The 22,989-nt window shown below is 32.2% G+C and overlaps 1 pseudogene; it reads left to right on the plus strand.

Annotated features, from left to right (window-relative positions):
• The first annotated feature begins 17,236 nt into the window (after positions 1–17,236).
• LOC149545914 (disease resistance RPP13-like protein 4) lies at positions 17,237–20,015 on the plus strand (annotated as a pseudogene).
• Positions 20,016–22,989: the final 2,974 nt, after the last annotated feature.

Consider the following 22,989-nt stretch of genomic DNA (forward strand, 5'->3'; position numbering starts at 1 on the left):
AATTTTACAATACTACATGTTTCGTCAAAACAAATTGTATTAGACATACTTATTGCACACAAAGATGTCATTGCTAGTTACAAATACAATTAAAAAGATAAAAGCACTAAAAATTTATTAACATGTAAATCATATTCTTCTTTAAAAATAACTTTCCACGTTAGTAATCAGAAGATACACATTATTTAATCTATATGAATTAATAATAAAAGCAATGACTCATTACATTAACCTTATAAACCATCAAAACTATTCCAAACATCACAAAACAATGAACTATAGATGTGGTGCAAATAAAAACAAAGGATGGTAATGTACATTAGTTGGAAATAACAATTAAAAAATGTTCACTTTTACCATGACGGAATAGGATTATTTGCTTCACTTGCAATTATTCATGACACCTAGATGTTTTCTACTTTTAAAATCAATAACGTCACTATTGATGATTATGACATTATGACATTTAAATTTTTTTTTGTAATGCCCATTTTCTTGAAGATCATTGTGGCACCCTTCATAATAGTTGATGACTTGAAGCTAATCAAGACAATTTAGGTGATCCAATCCTTCTGGTATTCTTCTAATTGCCTCCAATTTTCTAGTTTAAAATGTTGTAGCCTTCACATGGCATTCCATTCTAGGCATGGAGATCTCTACAACTGCCAAAAATCCTCAATAATCAGTACTTCCAATTTGGGGAATGACATAGGATTCCCAAAATCTACTATGAAATGGATTCACAAATTTTTATGCATTATGATTAATTGCCTTAAATTAGGAATTGTTTGCAGGGCTTGATAATTGTGAGAATCATCTCCCTTCAAGAGAAGAAGCATGAGATTGTGAAGTTGAGAGATCCATCGAGGCACAACATAGTTTTGAAGGTGAAGAATCTCTGTAAGAATTTGCCTTAGGAAAAAATTCACCCAAGGACCAAGAAGCACAATAACTAGCACAATATTGACCAAATAAAGTATGATCAAAATAATGATATGAGAATGACAAATGTTCTTAGATATTGGATTCAATATAATTGATTGATTGATAGTACACTAGAGGTGCCTATATATAAAGGCCTCTATGATGCATCTAGAATGTCTAGGAGTTAGCAATATGATAAGCTCCACAACTAAGCACATGTCCACCAGGAAAAGGTTATCCTCCATTAAGCACAAGAGTTAGTACAATGATGAGAGGATAAACCTACAAAGGTGTGTCACATAAAATTATGTTGTAGAAACAATGTGCTTAATTAACAGTGTGAACAAATGTGTTGTCAACATGACAACTCAATTTATTATGTAAACTCTAGTGATGTAGACACCATGTGTTGAATTAGAGTTGCTTACTCTAGTGTTGTCAACATGACAACTACTATCAGTATGCAAACTCCTAAGTGTTTAACCTAAGAAATAATAAAATAATGCATTTATCCTAAGTAAACTTAAGTAAAGTGTAAATAACTATTATTTACACTAACACTTCCCCTTAAGTGCAACTTAGGGGAATGCGCTTAAGCTCACAAAAGCTATGATGAAATGTATAATAGGTCCTAGCTATTAGGCCATGTTAGGTACCCAAGTACAATGCAATGTTGAAATGCATGAAATCTCTCTGTAAATGGAGTAAAAGGGAAAACCTTATGGAAAAAGCTCAGCCCCAAAAAGAGAGAAAAGTACAAAATAAAAAGATGCATGAATGGATGAAGTAAACAAGACCCCCACCCCATTATGACATACATCTTGCATATACAATAGAGAATCCCTCGATGAAATCCACCCTTAGTGAAGGATCTCGTAATGATAAGTGTCTAAAGACAAAAGAAAGTCTAATGCCAACAAACAACATTTCTCCCTCTAGGAAGAAGATAGACCAAGTAAAGGTGCAAGTATGCTTCCCACTTTGGATAGGAAGATGGAAGAGGGATCTAGATGTAGTATGCAATAGATGATTCCTCTGAAGTCTTCTGAGATGTTGACAAGTCCTTGATGAATGAAGATGCCACGAACCAATCTAGTGGAAGCCTAAAATATGGTGGCAAGTAAGGTAATATGTCTATGCATGAAGCTAAATCAAACTCCAAAGTTGATAAAGCATCTAGATCAACAAATGAAGGAAGAGAAGCAATGTTGCCCCCCTTCAATGATGTAGGCACACCTATGAAAGAAGCTTCTTGATGACTGAAGAAGCTACACCATGAAAGATGAATGACGGTCCTCCTTGTATGAAGAAATGGTGCCATAGGTGTGCTAGAGAATGCTCCCTAACTGGTAGGAAGAATCCTCATAAAATAGGATATTTGAGGAAACTGGAGTACAATCTCCACAAACTGATATGCCTGCTCATAAGTGAACAAGTCCTCCTCTAACTTTTGTAAAGAAGCCACAATCATGTTAGAATGATTAAGTGGTTGAGGGTCAGAGTGTGCCCTTGCAATGAGTGAAAAAGTCTCCTCAACAAAGAGAAGATTGATATCATCAATGATGTCTCACACATCTTTAATGTGAGACTCCACAAATAGCCCTGCAATGTCTCGAAGGAAGTCATCCCACAAAGCTGAAGTAGGAAGACATGGTAATACTTCTTGCACTGAATCTAAAGCATTTGTGGTTGGAACTATATCAATAAAATCAATAGGAGTATCAGGAGGTGGGATCTCATTTGGAGTTGGAGGAACCATTACTGAAGCAACTAAAGATAGAATGTCCTCTGGAAATAGAGGGACTCGTGCATCTCCATGTGCTTCCCAGAGACACATCCAAATGTCATAAGGATACCAAAACTTGTCAATGAATTTATAGAAATCAATATTGATACTAAAATAAATGATATCCAAAAGTCTTTTAATAGGTGGTAGATTAGTTATCTGAGCAATGGAAGAGATCAATTCATTAGAACATAAATAAGAAAATTCTTCCAAATGTTCTCTCCTTAGATGATCAATGAGTGAGGTACTCCATTTCAGATAGTTCCTCTTTGTCAACCTTCATCTAAGACCCCCCTGACATGGGGAACGAAACTCCTCCATGAGATCAATGAATGTATGCATCCCCAAAATACAAAAATAATCAATCAACCCCCCCTAATGCATGATTTGGCACTTCATAGGTAGTGCAATTACAAAGGGCCAATTTGTCAATTTTGACCTTAGTGGGCTTCTGATTTTTAGTTTACAACCTCCTTTATAGTTCAAATCTAAAACTTTACAATGTACAACAATTTTGAAGCAATACAATGCAAAGAAAGGACCTCTTTTTGAAAGTTATGATTCTATCCACACAAGCCTATACTCTAATTGCAAATCTGGAAAGTAGACAAAAAATTAAACACTTTGAAAAAAAATGAAACCCGATTATGTGTCCAAATGAGCTCATACTAAGCATTTGAAGTTGCAAAAATTGGGATTCGTGACTTGTAGAAAAATTTAGGAATAGAGGTACCAAACATCCTACACCAATGTGTAGATCACGAAATTCTACCCCAAAACAAAAACAATTGCTTGCAAAATCAAGTTGATATGAGGGAGATATAGTTGTTTAAAAATCACCTATGTTATTATTTTTTTCTGATTCGTAATTGTTGCACCTCCAAAAATTAATTCACTCTAGATTTCACCTCAAATGTTTGATTTTAATGAAACAAAAGTCAATTTGGGGTTTTTTTGACCTTTTGAATATCATGCCAATCTTTCCCTACAAAAAATCTTTCCTCTATAGGCTTGATGGACAAAAGCTTTTTGGACAAAATATGCTAATCCAAAAAATAATGCAAAGAAATTGCAAAGATTGAAATAATAAAATAGGAAAATCTAAAAATTAAATTCAGAGATATGAAATGATCATACCAAATTCTGCAAATCAGGCCTTTGGGTGTCAGTTTGCAAAAAAAAATTGCCTCAATTTTGATGATGGCCCAATATAGGAAAATTTATTGTCAATTTTCACCAAGTTGATGCTCTAGACATAATGGTGAGGTTGGCTTTGGCTCTAGATGCTCCCAATGTCTGAAATACTCTGAATTTGAGTCAAAGTGTCCTTAGAGAGGTGAAGCAAGATCGGTTTCCAATGGCTATCAAATGAAACCTCTATGGCTCTGATTCCATGTAAGAATTTTTCTTAGGGAAAAATTCACCCAAGACCAAGAAGCACAATAACTAACACAAAAGACCAATAGAGTTTGATTAGAATAATAATATATTATGTAATTACAATGGAATTGAATATCATATTGTTATTCTAATCATACTATGTTGTTTTTTGTGCTAGTTATTGTGCTTCTCATACCTGCCATGTCATTAGAAAGATGAACAAGGTAATTTTCATCACAATTCTCAAAGAAAAAAATTCTCATGTCCTCCAAGCCTCTAAATATCCCCTCCGTTTGGCTATGGTAGTTTGAGTGACCATCAAATGTAATTGATATTTGTTGTACCAAAGAAAATTCTTTGAGATTGTACAACTACAATTTGTTTCTGACATTTTCCCTTAGTTTAAATATAACTTTCCCTAGTATTATTAGAGAGACAAGTTTTGATATTCCATGAGGACCCCAAGCCTTCAAGTAATCAATAATGACCTCTTCTCAAGTCTAATCATATTTCTGCTTCAATTCTCCAATTAGTAGCATCAACAACTTCTGCAACTTTGCTAGGTCTTCACACCTACTCACACAAATACAAGATTATCTCTTATGCCTCCTTAAATAGGTAATTTTGATCTTTTCCCTATTAAAAATCATTGTAGATCTTAGGGTTAGGATAAGATTCAAAACATACAATGAATCTATCTACCATGTTGTTTATCATATCCCTTTTCAAAAACTTCTCTTTGGATCCTTGAATAGAAATGTGTAAACACAACTTCCCTTAATTTAGATATTCTAGGTTATCCATCCTTATCTTCAACACATTTTACATATTCCAATTAGGAAGAAGGGTAAGGTTATCATAATCAAACCTACCAAGTTATCTACTATAGTATTCATAAGAAGAGCATCTAGATCAAGAAAGAAATTGAAATTCGGTGAAGAAGATGCAAAGGATATTATTTTCAAAAGACCTCCACCTAAATTTCAGGAAAAATTAAAAGAGATTTAAGTAGGAGATGGCATGACAAACTTCAAATCTCTCAGATATGAGACTAGGAATGCCTACGAGAAGAAGCAAGTTTAAGACATGATAATGTCAAAACTAGGCAAATGAAAATACTCACCTGATCAACTTGCACAACAAATTCTCAATGAGCTTATGGAAAGAATCAAGTTTGCATGGGAAAATGTTAGGAAAGCTGCAAAAGATATATTTGAATAGACTCTAAGGCAGCTCATGTCGAATCTTAGTGATAAATAGATGAAAGAATCCATAAAGAAAAATAAGGAAGAAATCAAGCTAAAATTTAACACTAGCATGATATTGGTTAATGACATTGAACATGTGGTGAAGATAGCTACAACTGCATGGAAGAATATCTACAAACTTCATCAACAGAGAGATTTTATTGTTCATGTTAATGACATAGGTGATGAAGATGACAAGGAAGAAAATGAGAATAACGATGAGGAAGATATAGAAATAGTTGATGTAAATCTAGATGATGATGAGCAAAAATAGGAAGCTATTGAGGAGAATCTCCCTAAGATTTGGAGTATTGAGGAAACCAACCCAAAGAAGATGCCAACAATAGTTATGGCCTCATTTCCTCACTCTCCAAGAAAAGCTTTAATGCAATCAAGCTTAGAGAAATCTTATGCCAATTTGGTTGTGGCAACCACTACAACACCACGCACCCAACCAATCTGAGGACTTGTTCAATTGAGTACTATATTGACTGAAGTGATCAACACTTCATCTACCAAGTAGCTAGTGCTTCCTCCATCATTAGATTTGGTTAATAGAAAATAGGTATTTCTATTATTAGTGAAATATCTATTTTTTTTTATAGCCCTTCTATTTCAACTATTGTTGCTATTCACCACTATGCAAATAGTAAGTACAAAGATAATTGAGAGAAAACCTCAATTGAGTACTAAAGTATCAAGTAAGGACAAAGACAAAGAAAAAGACATTGATCTTAATAAGGATATAGATATCCTAAATTGGGATATCTCTACTCTAAATCTTGTTCAAATGAATATCATAGGGGAACTATTATAGAAGAAAGCTAAGTAGAAGAAGCTTAGAGAAGAGAAAAGTAGAGAAAATCAAGTGCTTGAAGATGTAAAAAACATACTTATAGATGCACTAAGTATTGAGGTTGATAGTACACAAACAATTTTGGTTCAGTTAGTAGAAGCTTTTGTGAAATTCAATGAAAATCTAAGTCGACAAGAAAAGTTGTTACAAAGAGCAGAGAGGAAATTTTAGAACAAAGTATTGGAGCAAGTTGCATAGAAAATTGCAATTTATCAAGTAGACCTATCTACTATTGTCAACTCATTAGAAATCTCTGCAAATAATGTTACTTCTTTATTTAATAAGTTATGTGATACATCTATCTTCACTCAGGAAATCAAAGATAGACTATCTAAGATAAATGAATACTTGAAGGAAAGTGCACACCAGTTGTCGCTTGACCCGAGCTATAGTTTTTCTCACTACTTAAAGATTGAATTTTTGACTTATATGCAAGAATTTTTGACTAATAGCCAAGATTAGGGCCACTTGTATGGACATCCAAAGCATGATTCTCCCAAACATGGATGTATTGTAGAAACACATTGCACATGCCAAAACTCTCATCCATGATAATAACTTCTCCATAGTTGATCACATTATGGAGTTATCAGCATAAGTGTAGGTTGATTACATGCAAGCAAGGTGTTATGGGAAAATTGGGACAAGAAAATGGCATTTATTTTGAAGGTACATTCAAAATTCTTGTCACATTTTGGCATTACTACATAGCATGTACACCTTCGACATTTATGTCAAAAAGTGGGAGAAGATGAGATAAGATATAAAGGGAGAGAAGATGTAATATAAAGATATGAGATATATAGTAAGTATAATATGTTTACATATGTATGGGGGAGTAGCATAATATTCATGAATAGTTAATCAGAATACATTTCTTACAAAAGTAATTTTGAAAATTCTCAAAAACAAAGTATGTTACCAAGTTGAAGACATAGGATGGAAACTAAAGATTGTTGACATTATGATCAAGTTTTTTTATTAGTGAGTCACACTTAGTCAAATGGTTAGAAGCTACTAAAGTTATCTTGCAATTTATAGTGTTAACTGAGTAATTTAGATTCTACCAAGTTCTATAGTTGCTACCGAGTTCCATAATTAGTATTCAGTTCACATCAAGTAGTATCTACCGAGTTGATGAGTATTAGTGAAAACTAAGCTTCATATTATTTTTCAATTTGCATAGTGCAAACTGTGGTCTCTAGTATTTACCAAGTTTGTAGAATCAATGATGTGAATCAAGTGTTGATCAAGCTAGGAAGTGTCAACCAAGTGATTCAATATATACCAAGCTCGCAGTGTCAGTGTTGATCAAGTCTTACAACATCAACCAAATGATTTAGTTTATATGTTGTGTTTTGTAGTGTTCACTAAGTCACCACTATTGACTGAGTTCAGACCACTTAGAATTAATTAGTATGAACCACGCTTCTATGTCTACTGAAAGTATGATGATGTCGAGTGTTGACTATGGTTGTAGAGTATAAGAACCTCACTAAATTTTCCTTCAGAACCCAAGTACCAGTAGTTGAGCTAATTTTGTGTATTTTGGTGAAATTTGTATTGTAACTAACTTTAATGAATTTTAATTTAGATTGGTATATATTTAATGTATTGTATCATATCCAAATAGGATATAGAATAACACATGATGTGAATATAATAAGAGAAAAACTACAAATTAAGAAGGCTACAAGAAGCATAAGGAGCATCAAAGATTTATCTATCACAACAAAATGATCATTACACTTCAAAGGAATCTCAACCAGCAAATTAGAGTCGTAGATCAAAGATTAGCCACTGGTTCATCCCAACAAGTGTATCAATTAAACTGATTAATTGGATAGACGTAATAGTCTTTGAAAAATCTCTTTACTGAGTGGATACTTTATTTCATCTTTTATAAATCCTTTAGCAAGGTGGACCTAGCATTCTTTATTTGTCCTAAAAGGGTAGATTATCAGAAGTTATCAATTATAAGCCTTAACTGGCCAACTTTATAGTGCAATAATAAAGCTTGTGGGTATCATCCTTGCCCTAGTTTTACTTTTTATTTGGAAGGTTTTTGGGTCACCATATCTTGTGTCAAAAAGTTATGAATTTTTTAATACTTTCAGTTATTCATGCATGCAGTTAGATCAAAATATATATGAAGGATTAATTGGTGAAATAAGAATAAGTTTTATTGGTTCCTGATTCACCCCTCCCCTCTCAATAACCTAGTCTATACTATATTTCCAAAAAATTTCATATCATTTTCTTGATACTTTTACTCTAGATGATTCTAGTGTCTTACCCAACATAGGTATATAAAAGAGAAAACTATTTGCATTGTACATGCATTCAGTCAAAAATCATATATACCAAAATGCATTCATGCAAGAATTCTAAAAGAGGATACTAAAACCTATGGAAGATAGTCTTCATGATCTCAATAAAGAAATTGGATATTGAATCTCTCTCATATTAACATAGTGGTACTACTTTAACACACAACTCTATGACACTTCATCCTTGCAATTGTTCATGTGTTGACATAAAAATATGTATGACCCTCCAAGGGTAATATTCTATGTTATCATAAAATACAAAGATTCTAATTGTACATTTATATCTTTATCATGTTTGGGACCTATTAAATTTTCCCTCAATTAGTTTTGCTCAAATGTCTCAAAAACTAGGTATAATTGGAGTTGCTTCCTATAATGATGATCAATTGTAGATGTATTAAAAGTTTCGATGCAATATAAGACTGTAAAATTCCATTTCAATTATAATATCTATGTGTCATCTAATTTAGAAAGAAGTAAATTTTTAATTGAAAATAAAATTTGAGAGTTTAGTTAAAGGATTTTTCCTTAACCATATTGACAATCAAATGATCAATGTAAGGAATATTAAATTGTGTATAAATGAAGTAAGTCAAGAGGTTCTAAATGATCCACACAACTTCTAAAGGCTCTATAGAAAAGTGGGTTGATTAGATATATCTCAATTTCAATCATTCACCAATTATATGATATCTTATGTTTGACATCATTAGGTGAATAGATCTTGTATTATAAATCAAATTCTATTTAACAAAGTTTATTTAAGATAACAAGTGTAAGAAGTCTTAAGCTGGCCTATAATAATAAGGAATTAAAAGCACTATGAAGATCTCGACTCTAGTAGTGAATTTAAAAAATATTGAGATAGAATTAGATTTATAGAGAAGAAACACAACTCTTATATATTTTTCATGAGTTGTTTACAAACTACTATGTAATGGGTAAAGTTCATAGATGATATAAGAATGTTAAAGGTCTTACAGAGTAGGGAGTTTTGAAAGCACTTGTCAAACCTAGACCAGTTAATTTGTATATACAACTTATCATTCCAAAGCCAAATCATACTATAGAAGAGAAACAAGATTAATTAAGTCTAAGTATTACATATCTACACCACCAAAAACCTATCATTTAAATAGATAACTTCACAAGAAAAGAATCTTGAAGTGGGAGGATAAAATCTCAACATTGTTTAATCTTTCTTTAAAACTTCCATAAAAATACTCCTATCCTAGGTTTTGGTCTTAATCCCTTTTCCAAAATTTCCTATAGAAGAAACAATGGGAGTTATGTGATTCTTTGGGTGAGGTCAACTATGGGTTATAACATGAGAGCAAGGAAATTGAAGAAAAATATCTCAAGTGCTCAATAGATGAGTTGGTGACTATTTCTGTAAATAATACATGTTTGTTGTTGTAGTTGATAACAACATTCCTAATGTTATCATTCATTATTTTTTCATCCAGTGGATAGAAATACATTAGCAGCTTGGCAAGTGCATCTCCACATGTGTTTCAAGTGTAGATATTAGATGCTTCATGAACTAACCCATGGTATATGCATTCATTTTTTTTGTACTTCACCCCTATTACCTCCATCATATTTATGAATAAATCTATGGCTAATCATTTCTTTGCCAATAACTTCCCCTACATGATTCCATCATACCTTTATTTAAGCATGATAATTTTAGTTATTCTTAAATTTGTCTCCCTTATTCAATAGCCCAATCTCTATTCATGTTGTTTGATTACCTAGTCCTTTTAAGATTACTTGTATAAAAATTAATGATAAGGCAAGATATTTTTAAAATATCTAGCTCAGAATTAAAAGAATTGCTCATTGTGATATTTTTCCCTCATTTTCTCTATGCTTGTTGCATTTATTATTCCCACTATAAAATTATGTGTAATATTCTTAAATAGGTGTTGTCCATTTATGTTTTTCTTTCTTCTTAGTTCATTAATCATTTGGTCTACTAACCAAAAACTCCACTTAATTACTATTGAAGACACTAATACATACACATCCTCTTCAGCTACCCATTTCATTTTGTCTGCAATTTTCTCTCATAAACTTCTATGTTTTTCCATGTTGTTTTCTTTGTTAATATTTTAGTTTTTTTTTTTCTTCTGACTAAATTTTTGAGATGGGATTTGTTTGTAGATGTCAAGAGCCATCAAAAAAATATTTCGAGGACTATTGGATGAGTGGTCAATTAAGGAATTGAGAAACATGGTGAAGAAAAATGGGGAAATAGAGAAGAAAAATCAAAGCATGGTACAAAGACAATTGTGGTTCCTTATGGTTCTATGTTCCTAACATCTCTCTTCCCTATGCATGGGAATAAAACTATGTGAAAAAACCTCCATTTTCTCTTCCAAGCTAGACAACTATTTATCTTGAACATATTCATTTTAGATTGGGTATTAATAGTTCACTTTTTCTTTGGTGGTTGTGCAATCATGACTATCTTTGTCCAACAAGTAAATTTAATTGACTTGTTTACAAAGTGTTATTAGTGCCCCCATGTATGGTAGCTTTAGCTACCACATGATGCTCCCCATCCTACTGTCTCTCATCATAGTAGTTAATTTTGAGCATAATTTGGTAGTTCATCAAATATGTTATAATACATGTGTTGAAACATAGTTACTTTTTAGGTTTGGTTAGTATTGTCTTACAAGGACAAGAAACTATTTCACGAGGTAAATTGGTGACAATAGAAATTGTGGAATTGTTGATAGACGACTGGTGTTCTGCACTCACTAGCAATATACAATTAGTTGAAAGTACCCACTGTAAACTAGGATTTTTTTTATAATTTATACTTGAATAATTTTTATGGAGAACTTCAGTTTTCTTAGCCTATTTTGTTTAAATATGTCAATTAGTTGTGGTATAACTAATTTTTTTTTGTTAATATAAAACTAAATGTGATATATTAATAACAAAAATCACAAATATGGAAACTCCTTGCTTGCAGATGATTTAGTATGCAACAAAATACCAAAGACTATGCAATGACATGTCACACTATACACAACAAATTACCAAAGTTTATGACAATTATTGTATCTTTCATGTATCCAATTTATGTCCACCATAGAAACTCTTCAAAAAGCTAGCTTGCTTAGGATCAATTAAAATCTGATTTTTTTCACACACAAGTGAATGAGAGGTATTTGTATCATTCTTCATCATTAATTTAGATGAAACACATTTTGCAAGAAGGCCTTCTTTATGTTTATATTTTGAACCTTTATCCAAGAAGGATTCTTGATCATGAGAAAGAAAACCATAATCCTTTCCATCTTCTTCTTCTATCTTTCTCAAAACATGAAGTGAGGATGAACCATTTTGGGATCTAGCCTACTTCCACTATAGAAACCCTTCAAGAAATCAACTTTTATGGGTTATATAGGAGCCTAATTCTTCTAGCATGAAAAATATTCATCATCATTGTTGCTATCCCTATCATTTTCAACATTTTCCTTGTACCAAACCATGATTCTAAACTATCACTTTTAGATAGAGTCACCAATCTTCATTCTAGGGAATGTACCTTTTATCAACCATGTTACTGATTATTGTTCATTTGGTCTTGGATGTGATAAAGATTCAACAAGTGTCTTGTCTTATGAACCATTCAAAAATAATAATTTGTTTAAAATACCTTAAAAGATAAAATAACTCAAAATGTATATCTTATTTAAACAAATTACATAATTTCATAAGTTCTAATTTACTTTATCATCGACTCTTATAATCTTTCTTTTGATATAAATATATAAAAATATCTATGAATAGAATCAAGAGTTCTCCATTTTAAAATTTAGATCACAATTTGCATTATTGCATGATTATTTTTCCTTTTCTTTTCATTCTTTATTTATATGTGAGAATATCTGAATACATGCTAAACCTTTAACAATTGTTTTAGACAATTCTTAAAGAAGTTCTTGGTCCATATAGCCAATTACTACTATAATTTTTTACATTAAGTTTATGTAAACTATTAGCAATCTTGTAATGCAAAAAAATAATTTCATTTCTCATACATGACACCGAATCCATTATTGAATTTAGCTTACCAAGAATCAACGCCAATTGGTTTTTTAACACATTCAATTCCATTCTAAATTTAGAGAGAGGTAGAGAGGCACTTAGGGGCATATACAAAAGAGAAATATAGATATAGAGTAAATATATATTGATAAAGAAAAAGGGAAAAGATATATAAATATTGAGGTTTACAAGGAGAAGAGTGAAATTTTTCTAGAGATAGAGGGAGGTAGGGGGGAAGCAGGAGGTGAACAAAAGAGAGTGATAAATTTGAAAATAATTTGTGTGTGTGTGTGTGTGTACATACATATATATACATATATACATATTTATATATAGATATATGTATACATAAATGTATACATATATCTATAGATATCTATATACATATACATGTGTATGTGTGTCTGTGTACACACACACACACACATATGTACATGTATACATGTATATGTATATATATGTACATGTATACATGTATATGCATATATATATATATATATATATATATATATATATATATATATATATATATATGCATATACATGTATACATGTACATATACATATACATATACATATACATATACATCTATATATACATATGTATATGTATATGGATATGTATGTATGTATACATATACATATGTGTATATATAGATGTATATATGTATATGTATATGTACATATACATATACATATATATACATCTATATATACACATATGTATATGTATACATACATACATATCCATATATATGTATCCATATATATATATGGATACATATACATATGTATATGTATATATATGTATGTATGTATACATATACATATATATGTATACATATGTATGAATTGCCACTTTCAGATAGAGTCACCACCCTTCATTCCAGAGAATGTACCTTTTATCAACCATGTTATTGATTATTGTTTAGTTGGTCTTGGATGTGACCAAGATTCAACTAGTGTCTTGTCTTATGAACCATTCAAAAAGAATAATTTATTTAAAATATCTTAAGAGATAAAATAATTCAAAATGTATATCTTATGTAAACAAATTACATAATTTCATAAGTTCTAATTTACTTTATCATCAATTCTTATTATCTTTATTTCGATATAAATATATAAAAATATCAAGATTTCACCATTTTAAAATTTAGATCATAATTTGTATGATTACATGATTATTTTTCCTTTTCTTTTCTTTCTTTATTTCTATGTGAGAATATATGAATACATTCTAAACCTGTAACAATTGTTTTAGACAATTTTTAAAGAAGCTCTTGCTCCATATAGCCAATTACTACTATACTTTTTTATGTTAAGTTTATATAAACTATTAGCAATCTTTGAATGCAAAAAAATTATTTCATTCCTCATACAAGACACTAGATCCATTATTGAATTTGGCTTACCAAGAATCAATGCCAATTGGTTTTTTAACACATTCAATTCAATTCTAATTCTAGAGAGAGGTAGAGAGGCATTTAGGGGCATATAGAAAAGAGAAATATAGATATAGAGTAAATATATAGCTATAAACAAAAAGGGAAAAGATATATAAATATAGAGGTTTACAAGAAGAAGAGTAAAATTTGTCTAGAGATGGAGGGGGGAGGAAGCAAGAGGTGAACAAAAGAAAGTGATAAATGTGAAAATAGAATTGTGTGTGTGTGTGTGTGTGTGTGTGTGTGTGTGTGTACATATACATATACATATATATCTACACATCTATATATATATACATATGTATATGTATACATACATACATACATATATATATATATATATATATATATATATATATATGTGTGTGTGTGTGTGTGTGTGTGTGTGTGTGTGTGTGTGTGTGTGTACATATACATATATCTATATATAGACATATATGTATGTGTATACACACACACACACACACACACACACATATATGTATATACACATATATATATAGGTATATGTATACACACACATATCTTTATATATACATATATACATGTATATATATGTATAAATGTATATACATAAATGTGTGTATACATATGCATATACATATTTATATACATATACATACATACATACATACATATGTGTGTGTGTGTGTGTGTGTGTGTGTGTGTGTGTGTAGAGACATAGACACATTTATGCATATAAATTTATAAATTAGATAGAAATTGTCTTACAAATAAGCTTTGACATCAATAACTACATAACAATTGTTTCAATTGTACTTCCAACACCAAAAATAGTGGTATTTGTTAAAAAAAATGTTTACTTTTATCATTAGATAAGGTAGTTCACATTTTATCCGAATATTCATCTTAAAATGATGTAATTTGACAAAACTAGTCATAAATACTAAGTGATTATTCAAACATTTAGGTCAATACTTGCATTGAATGTAATTAACCTCTTATGTTGAAACATTGAGAAGAAATTTTACAAATGATTGGCATCCCATCTAATTTTTGTCCCAAACATATGCTTTATGTTTTCAACAATTTTGGTCAAAAATTTTCAGCTTCTAATTTTTTTCATAATTGGAATCTATTTGTATCTTGAAGACTTGAATCTTCAACCTCTAACATTTTTTACTGATTCCCTAATTTTTGTTGTGAATTTTTCTTATGTGGCATTTGTGTAGGTATTTCTATCTTACATATGGTATCAAAACTCTAGGTTCCACTCTATGATCTTAAATTCATTGTGCTTAGTTGCAGCCGTTAGTAATAGAAAACATGACTTGAATAGTGCTTAGTTTAAGAATTGAAATGTTAGTTTCATGGGGTGGATTACTGACTCTCCTAAATATAGTTATAGTTACTCCTTATTGAATGGGAAAGAATATGATGACCAAACACAAGATATCAAAGGGGAGAACTTTCCAGATGGAGCAAAAGCTCATAATTACATTGAGAAGCTTGAAAATGTAGCGCTCCAACTCATTCAAAATGAAGCCATCGATGACATGTATCATGAGGGAGAATGGATTCTAATGCCAAAGGATTTTGATGAGCCTTGGTTATTTGGATACATTCCTTTGTCCAAAGTAATGAAGCATATTAGGAATCAAAGGAGCAAGCCTACATTTGAGTTTACTGGAACATGGGAGTTGCCACGTTTTAGCTTGCCATGGCATTTACTGTTCTTGGCTAGTCAATCGGTTTGCATGAACCAGTTGGAGCTGGAGCTATTAGAGGGAGGGGTTTCTTGCATTGTACTTATGTTAGTTAGGAGTTTTTTTTTGTGTCTTTCCCTCCCTTTTGTTTGGCTTGTGTTCCCAATTTTCTTGTCTAGTCCCTTTTCATTTATTTATTTCCTTTTCGGGTGACTCTTTGTAATCAAAGTTTTTTGCTTATGTTCTTGGTGCAAGGAAATAAAGGAATGTACATTTTGGGTTCATTTTCCATAATTGTAAATGGTTAAAATTTGCACTCTTTGTGATGAATATTTTCATTGTATTTTGTAAATATTCACGAATTATTGAATTAGCACTGTGGTAATGATAACTTTCAAGAGTAGTTCTTGGTTGTTCTCATTAAAAAACTAACATTAATTTAGGGAAGCTTTTAAGTCGAGTGGTGCATTCGACATCAATAGCTTTCTTTTGATCTTCTAAGTTTGAATACATTTTCATTAAAAAACTCACACTAATTTAGGGAAGCTTTTAGGGTGAGCAAAAGAGATAACAATAAATGTGAAAATAGAATTTTATATATATCACTGTCAAGATGAAAGTACTAGTTTTTAATGTACCTCCAATATACCTATACCTTGCATATATTCTACTATATTTAGAATAGACCAAAAAAGCTTAATTATCATTATATAGGCTTGTCACAACCATTTATAATTTACAAAGCCATTTGATAAATCAAGTTCAACTATCTCCATTTGACCAACCCATTTGAACACGTTAACCAAACTTGGGTACCTAACTTGAATAGATGACATAAAAATTACAACCTAACAAAGTTTGACTATACCACAATAATAAATCATTAATACACTATTGAATTGAAGGCTTGAGAATATGAGACTTATTTCTCAACATATTCTACTATATTTAGAATAGACTAAAAAAGAACTTAATTATTTAGAATAGACCCCCCAACCCAAAAAAAAAAAAAAAAACTTAATTATCATATTGAAAGGTTGAATTGAACAAAGAGACTTTCTTTGAATGGGGCGTAGTTTCACAATTGTCACGTTGAAGGGTCAAAACACTAGGATCGAGCATTGAGCTTGTTCTCGACCATCGGTTTTGTAGTTTTGGAAATTTGAGGCAGGCAGGCAGGCCCACAAATGCGACTCACGCAGAAATGGACAAGATTGAAATAATTATTTCCTTGCACATTTCCTCGAATTATCCAGGCAGGCAGGCAGGCCCACAAATGCGACTTCCGCAGAACAGAACAAGATTGAAATAATTATTTAATTTCCTTGCACATTTCCTTGAATTTTCCAAGAATGCACGTCCCTTTACCAAACATGACAGTCCAGTAAGCATTTCACTTCCACGGAAAATGCATTTGATTGGTGACTGGAAGTGGATTCCCATTTCGTCAAATCTTTCTCGACTCTCACCATTACAAATTATGTTGTTTGGGAGCCTCATTTGTTGTGGTGTTATACAGTCGAAACTGTTGCCAAGTGGTTTCCCAGTGCTTTAAAACCACGAGAATACCTCCTTTGAACGTGGAAATGAATATGGCTGGATCTCTGGTGGTATCGGTGCTCGCAGATCATCTCACTTCAGTTCTGATTCAAAAGATATTTGTGGAGGTCTCATTGGCGAGCAAGCACAAGGAAGATTTTTAGCTGATTTGTGATGAGCTCGAATACATCAAATGCCTCCTCAATGACGTCGGTGGAGTGTGGAGAACGAACTCCAGTTCAGTAAGGAATTGGTTGCAGAAACTTGAAGACTTTCTCTACGACGCTCTCCACCTCTTAGAGGAATCCTCTCACTCTCAGCACCATGCCATGCCTAGCTGGATTTCCAGTGCATCCATCGCATCTCAAAGTAACTCAAATACCTGAGGAACATAGATGTCAAGCCCCGTGCCGGATTAGTCACTGGAGAATCGATTAGAAATAGAAGAAAATCAAGTGGGCTGCTTTTAGAAGGTACGATGGTGGGGATGCAAAATGATATTGATCTCATTAGCGGATGGCTCCTCACACTTGATGGCCCTCATATCGTTGCCGTAGCCGGCATGGGAGGGCTTGGAAAAACTCTTCTTCTTCAACATGTCTTCAACAGCCAGAAGGTCAGAGAGTCCTTTGATCATTTGATTTGGGTGGCAGTATCCCAAAGCTTTGTGGCGCATCAGCTGCTGCTCCACATAGCAAGACAAGTAAAGCTGCCGGAGGATGAATACCAGAGCCATCTTAATGCGGAGGAGGTGAGAGATAACATCCGCAGGCACCTCCAAGGAAGCCGTTGTTTACTTGTTCTTGATGATGTTTGGGACAAACATGCATTGGGATCCATTGGCTTTCCGTTGGAGGGCAGGAACAGAGCAATGATTTCCACGCGCGACAGGAAAGTGTTAGAAAATGTGGGAGCTCACCGAGTGCATCACATGGACTACTTGTCTGAAGAAAACAGTTTGAGATTGTTCTGTATTCATGCGTTCCCTAACGAACAGAATCACTGTCCGCCAAAGGAATTGGAGAAGGTGGCTATTGAGATTGAAATAAAATGCTCCAGATTGCCGCTGGCCGTGAAGACTGTAGCAACATCCATGGCGAGCGTCAATAAACTTCCCAATGAGTGGCAATCCACGTTGAATAGGCTCAATAAAATTAGCACAATCAAGGACGACATTCTTCCAATCTTGAGGTTAAGTTACGACGCCCTGCCTGATTATCTAAAGCCCTGTTTTCTTTTCTGTTCTGCTTATCCAGAAGATGCTCGAATGAATTGTGAATATCTGGTACAAGTATGGATTTCTTAAGGATTTATTAATCCTGAGGAGAGAGAAGACTCCTATGAACTGGGATTCTCTTATCTCAATGAGCTGGTTGATCCCTGCATGATTGAGTTTGTTCCATATGATGGGAACGATTACATCATTAAATACTGCAAGATGCATGATCTACTACACGAGTTAGCTCTGTCAGAACCTCAGAGCCAAACCAGATGTTTGTTCAGTGCTGGAAAAAATGTTGAGAAGTTCCCCGTAGAAAATTGCCATGGCTTACGTAGGATTTCCTTGATTAAAAATAAAATAACTAGTATTGACCAAACAATCCGTTCCCCTGGGCTCCTCAGCTTGCTTCTATGGAACAATCTTCATCTCAAAACAATATGCGAAGAGTTTTTTAAGAACATGAGACATTTGAGTGTTATTGATTTGAGCCAGACTTCCATCAAAGCACTACCCAGGTCTATCATCAAATTGAAACATTTGCGATTTCTCAATCTGTCCAGAACAGATATTGAGAAGCTTCCTAGATGTTTTAGGGGTCTCAAAAAACTTCAGTCGCTTGATGTTAGCTGGTGTGAAAAGTTGACAAGTCTGCATTCAGACATAAATGAAAATCAATCTTTGCTGCAGCTGAATGTTGCTGGCTGCACGAATTTGGCTTGGGTTCCTCATGGAATATCAAAGCTTGTCTCTCTACGAATATTAGGGCGAGTTGTATTTAAGCTGAGGGATAATGTCAGAAACGCATTGCAGTTGTACGATCTCAAAGAGTTGTCTTCACTACAACAACTGTCAGTTGCATTCGATGGTCTCTCAAACTCTGAAAGCTTAACAAAGGGGATCTTCGGAGGCATGGAAGACATGAGAAAGTTGTTCTTCGAGAATTGCGATGACGGTTTCCTTGTTCAGCTTCCCGATGACATGGCAGCCATGAGACGACTGGAGATTCTTCACCTCCACAACTGCGTCGTGCCTCCATGGATCTCTCAACTTAACAATCTCATGCTTCTTCTCTTGAAGGGAGACGATTCTCACAATTGTCAAGGCCTGCAAACAATTCCTAATTTAAGGCGACTGATATTAATGCATAACAAGAAGTGCATCGATTTCCCTGCAGATTTTGGGAATCCTATGTCGTTCCCCAAACTAGGGGCTCTGATTATTGAAGATTTCTGTCAGCTTGAGAGATTTCCATGCCTGGAAGAGAACGCCATGCCAATGCTACAGCATTTTCGACTGGCGAATTGTGGGCGGTTAGGAGGAATACCGCAAGGATTGGACTGCCTAAACAGTCTTGGGGAGCTTCAAGTCATCGGCTGTACCGAAGGGTGCCGCAACGATCTTCAGGAAAATGGGCATTACGGGAAAATTTTCAAACGCCGTAATGTCCAAGTGAAATGCGAATAGTTTCAAAAGTGAACATTATAACTTGCTGTTTCCAACTGATGTACCTTACCATCTTTTGCTTTCCTTTGTGTTGGAATAAATTAACAAGTAGTGAGTCATAGTTTGAATTCTAATAGAAGTTTGTAAAGAACTGGTGGTCTGTTCACAGTTCTAGTTTGCTGTTAACAGTTGTAGTTTGCTATTAATAAGGCGTAGTTTGCTGTCAATTAGTCACATCTAGATGTAGAGTTTGTTTCCAGAAATCAGTTGGTTGTAGTTTGTGTATAAATATGCAATGCTTATTTTGTTCTCAATAGACAAAATCACAGAGATCTTCATTTGCTCTGTTTTATGCTTTGTATTCTTGTTATTCTATTGTCTTATTTGCATATGAAATGTTGTAATGCCTTGTTGTGCTGTCTCGTGCTTAGTGCGACCCTTGTTGATAGTGTTGTAAAAGAAGTTAATAAAGAAAGAGGTCTATTCCAGCCTTCTAGAAGAGGAGAGCAGCTGTGAAGGTGCCATGTATGAGTTGATTTGCTCAAAATTTGCAACTAGTATATGTTCAGCAATCTGATTTGAGTTAAAGGACTAGTAAATTTTTATTGTTTTTATTTTTTGGTTACTTCAAAAATGACAAGTTTATCTAATTCTTATCTAACTGAGTCAAATAAGTTAGATGGTTCCAATTATTTTAATTGGAACATTAAGATGCATACTCTAATGGAGGGATATAATGTGCGGACCATTGTAAATGATTTTGATGTTAAGCCTACTACACCTCCAATTGTTGTTCAAGATTGGGAGAAAAGAGAAAGCAAAGCCAAGATTCTTTCACGAATGTCTATAAAAGACTCTATCATCCCTCATATAAGAGATATCACTACTTCTAGTCGTACTTGGAATGCCTTAAAAGGTTTGTATGGGATTACAAATTCAAACATAATTTTGTATTTAAAGAGCAAGTTACTTTCAATTAAAATGGAAGAAAATGAAAATATTATTCGTTATTTATCCAGAATCAAGGGTTTAAGGGATAAATTAGCTGACATTGGTGAAACAATTTCAAAAAGTGATTTAGTTACTGTTACTTTGAATAGAATGGTGAAAGATTATCAAGTATTTATTATTGGTTTGGCTACAATAGGAAATCCTCCTTCTTTTGAGAATTCGGCAAGTATCCTTCTACAAGAAGAGGAAAGGAAGAAGCATGTAGACAACAGATTTCAGACTGTGGATTCAACTTTGATTGCAAAAGACAAGAAGTCATTCAAAGGAAAAAAAAAAAAAAAAAAAAAGGGGGCAAAGAATAAAGAAGGTAACAAATTTCACCATCAAGGGTGTAGTGATGAAAAGAGGTATCATGAAGGGGTCTCTAAACCAAATATGAAGAAAATTGGTAATTGTAATTACTGTGCTAATTGCAATGGTAATTGTAATTACTCTAATAGTGAATTTATAAAATATTGAGATAGAATCAGATTTATAAACAAGGAACACAACTCTTATATATTTTTCATGGGTTGTTTACAAACTACTATGTAATGGCCAAAGTTCATAGATGGTCTAAGAATATTAAAGGCCTTACAGAGTAGTGAGTTCTAAAATGATTTGTCAAACCTTATACCAGTTAATGTATATATACATTAACTGGTATTAATTTTTTACATAGTATTAATTTAAAATGAATATAAAAATAAAAATAGATTTTAATAAATTATTTATATGTCCTTCTATTTTATAATAATACTCTAATTTAGAGAAACTAAGTAAAAAATTAATAAGTAGAGAAATTAATAGAATTAAATAGTTTTATTTATTATAAGAGTTTTGAAATATACTAAACTTGTTATGAGATTTTTGTAATAAAAATAAGATTCTTTTTGTAAAATTTAAAATTTATCTTAGATAATGATTAAAAATTTGGGTAAAAATTCAAACCCATGTCACCTTTTATAATGAAAAAGGATCTCAAAACTTAAACTATTCAACTTTAATGACATAAAAGTGGTATTTTTGCTTAGAATTTTAGAATGATGTAAACTGATGAAATGTCTATAATTGGATGAAGTTTATGTTTATTATTTAAAAAAAAAAAAAATTAATACAAATTGTTGTATTTTTTAAATTTTAAAGTCCATTTTTATTTTTATTTTTGAATATTAAAATTATAGAGATTCATTCCTACCAAACAAATATATTCAAGTGTCCATAATTTTTTCTAAGTTTTTAATATATTATATTTGACATGAATAGCTTATGGACCAAAAAAAAAGATTTTTGATGTATATGTTTTCAATTTTAAGTGTTCAATGTGAAACTTATTTGAAATTGACAACTTTTTTTTCCCACCAAATTTTTTCTATCAAATCTACATACTTTTTTTTTTTAAATTATATATTCTTGAAGAGGTCTCTCCCCTCTAGAGGCACATATCAAATTTTAATTTTTTGAACATGATTTACTATTTTGTTTTTCTTTTTTTGAAGTGACATCTTCCTAAATCTTAAAATACCTACTTCTAATATTTTAAAATTATAACACATTATAACTACTCAAAACACTATATAATTTATATAGCTATTATTGGACTCCACGATCTACAAAAGTGTATTATTAGTTATTTTAGAAACTTCACTTTGATTGATAAATAAACCTTGGAAGTGATAAGATTTTATAAACTATAGTTTTTTCTTGTGTGGTTGCCACATAGTAGCATTGACTATTATGACCGAAACCCTTTAGGTCATAACCCAGGCCAAGTAACAAAACCTCTAGTGATCATATGGCAGCTTCATGTAATTTCTTTTTTCATAATTTAGAAACGAGTAATTATAGTGAAAACTAAAGCATTTTTTGGGAGAAAAATATTCTTTGAAGCAATTTTCATCAATTTTTTCATGGAGTTGAAAGGCAATTATGAAGGATCGTCCTCAAGGTATTTTTTTTCATCGTAGTATTTTTGTACTCTAAATTGAAGGATTTTGAATTGTATTTAATATAATCTAAATTTAAAAAGAATTGTAGATCAAAGCATTTAATGGGGCATAAAAAGGGTAGATAAAGGAGATATGATAGAA

Source organism: Cupressus sempervirens, chromosome 7, assembly GCF_028749045.1.
Source record: "Cupressus sempervirens isolate cs-2001-9-10 chromosome 7, ASM2874904v1, whole genome shotgun sequence".
NCBI lineage: Eukaryota > Viridiplantae > Streptophyta > Pinopsida > Cupressales > Cupressaceae > Cupressus > Cupressus sempervirens.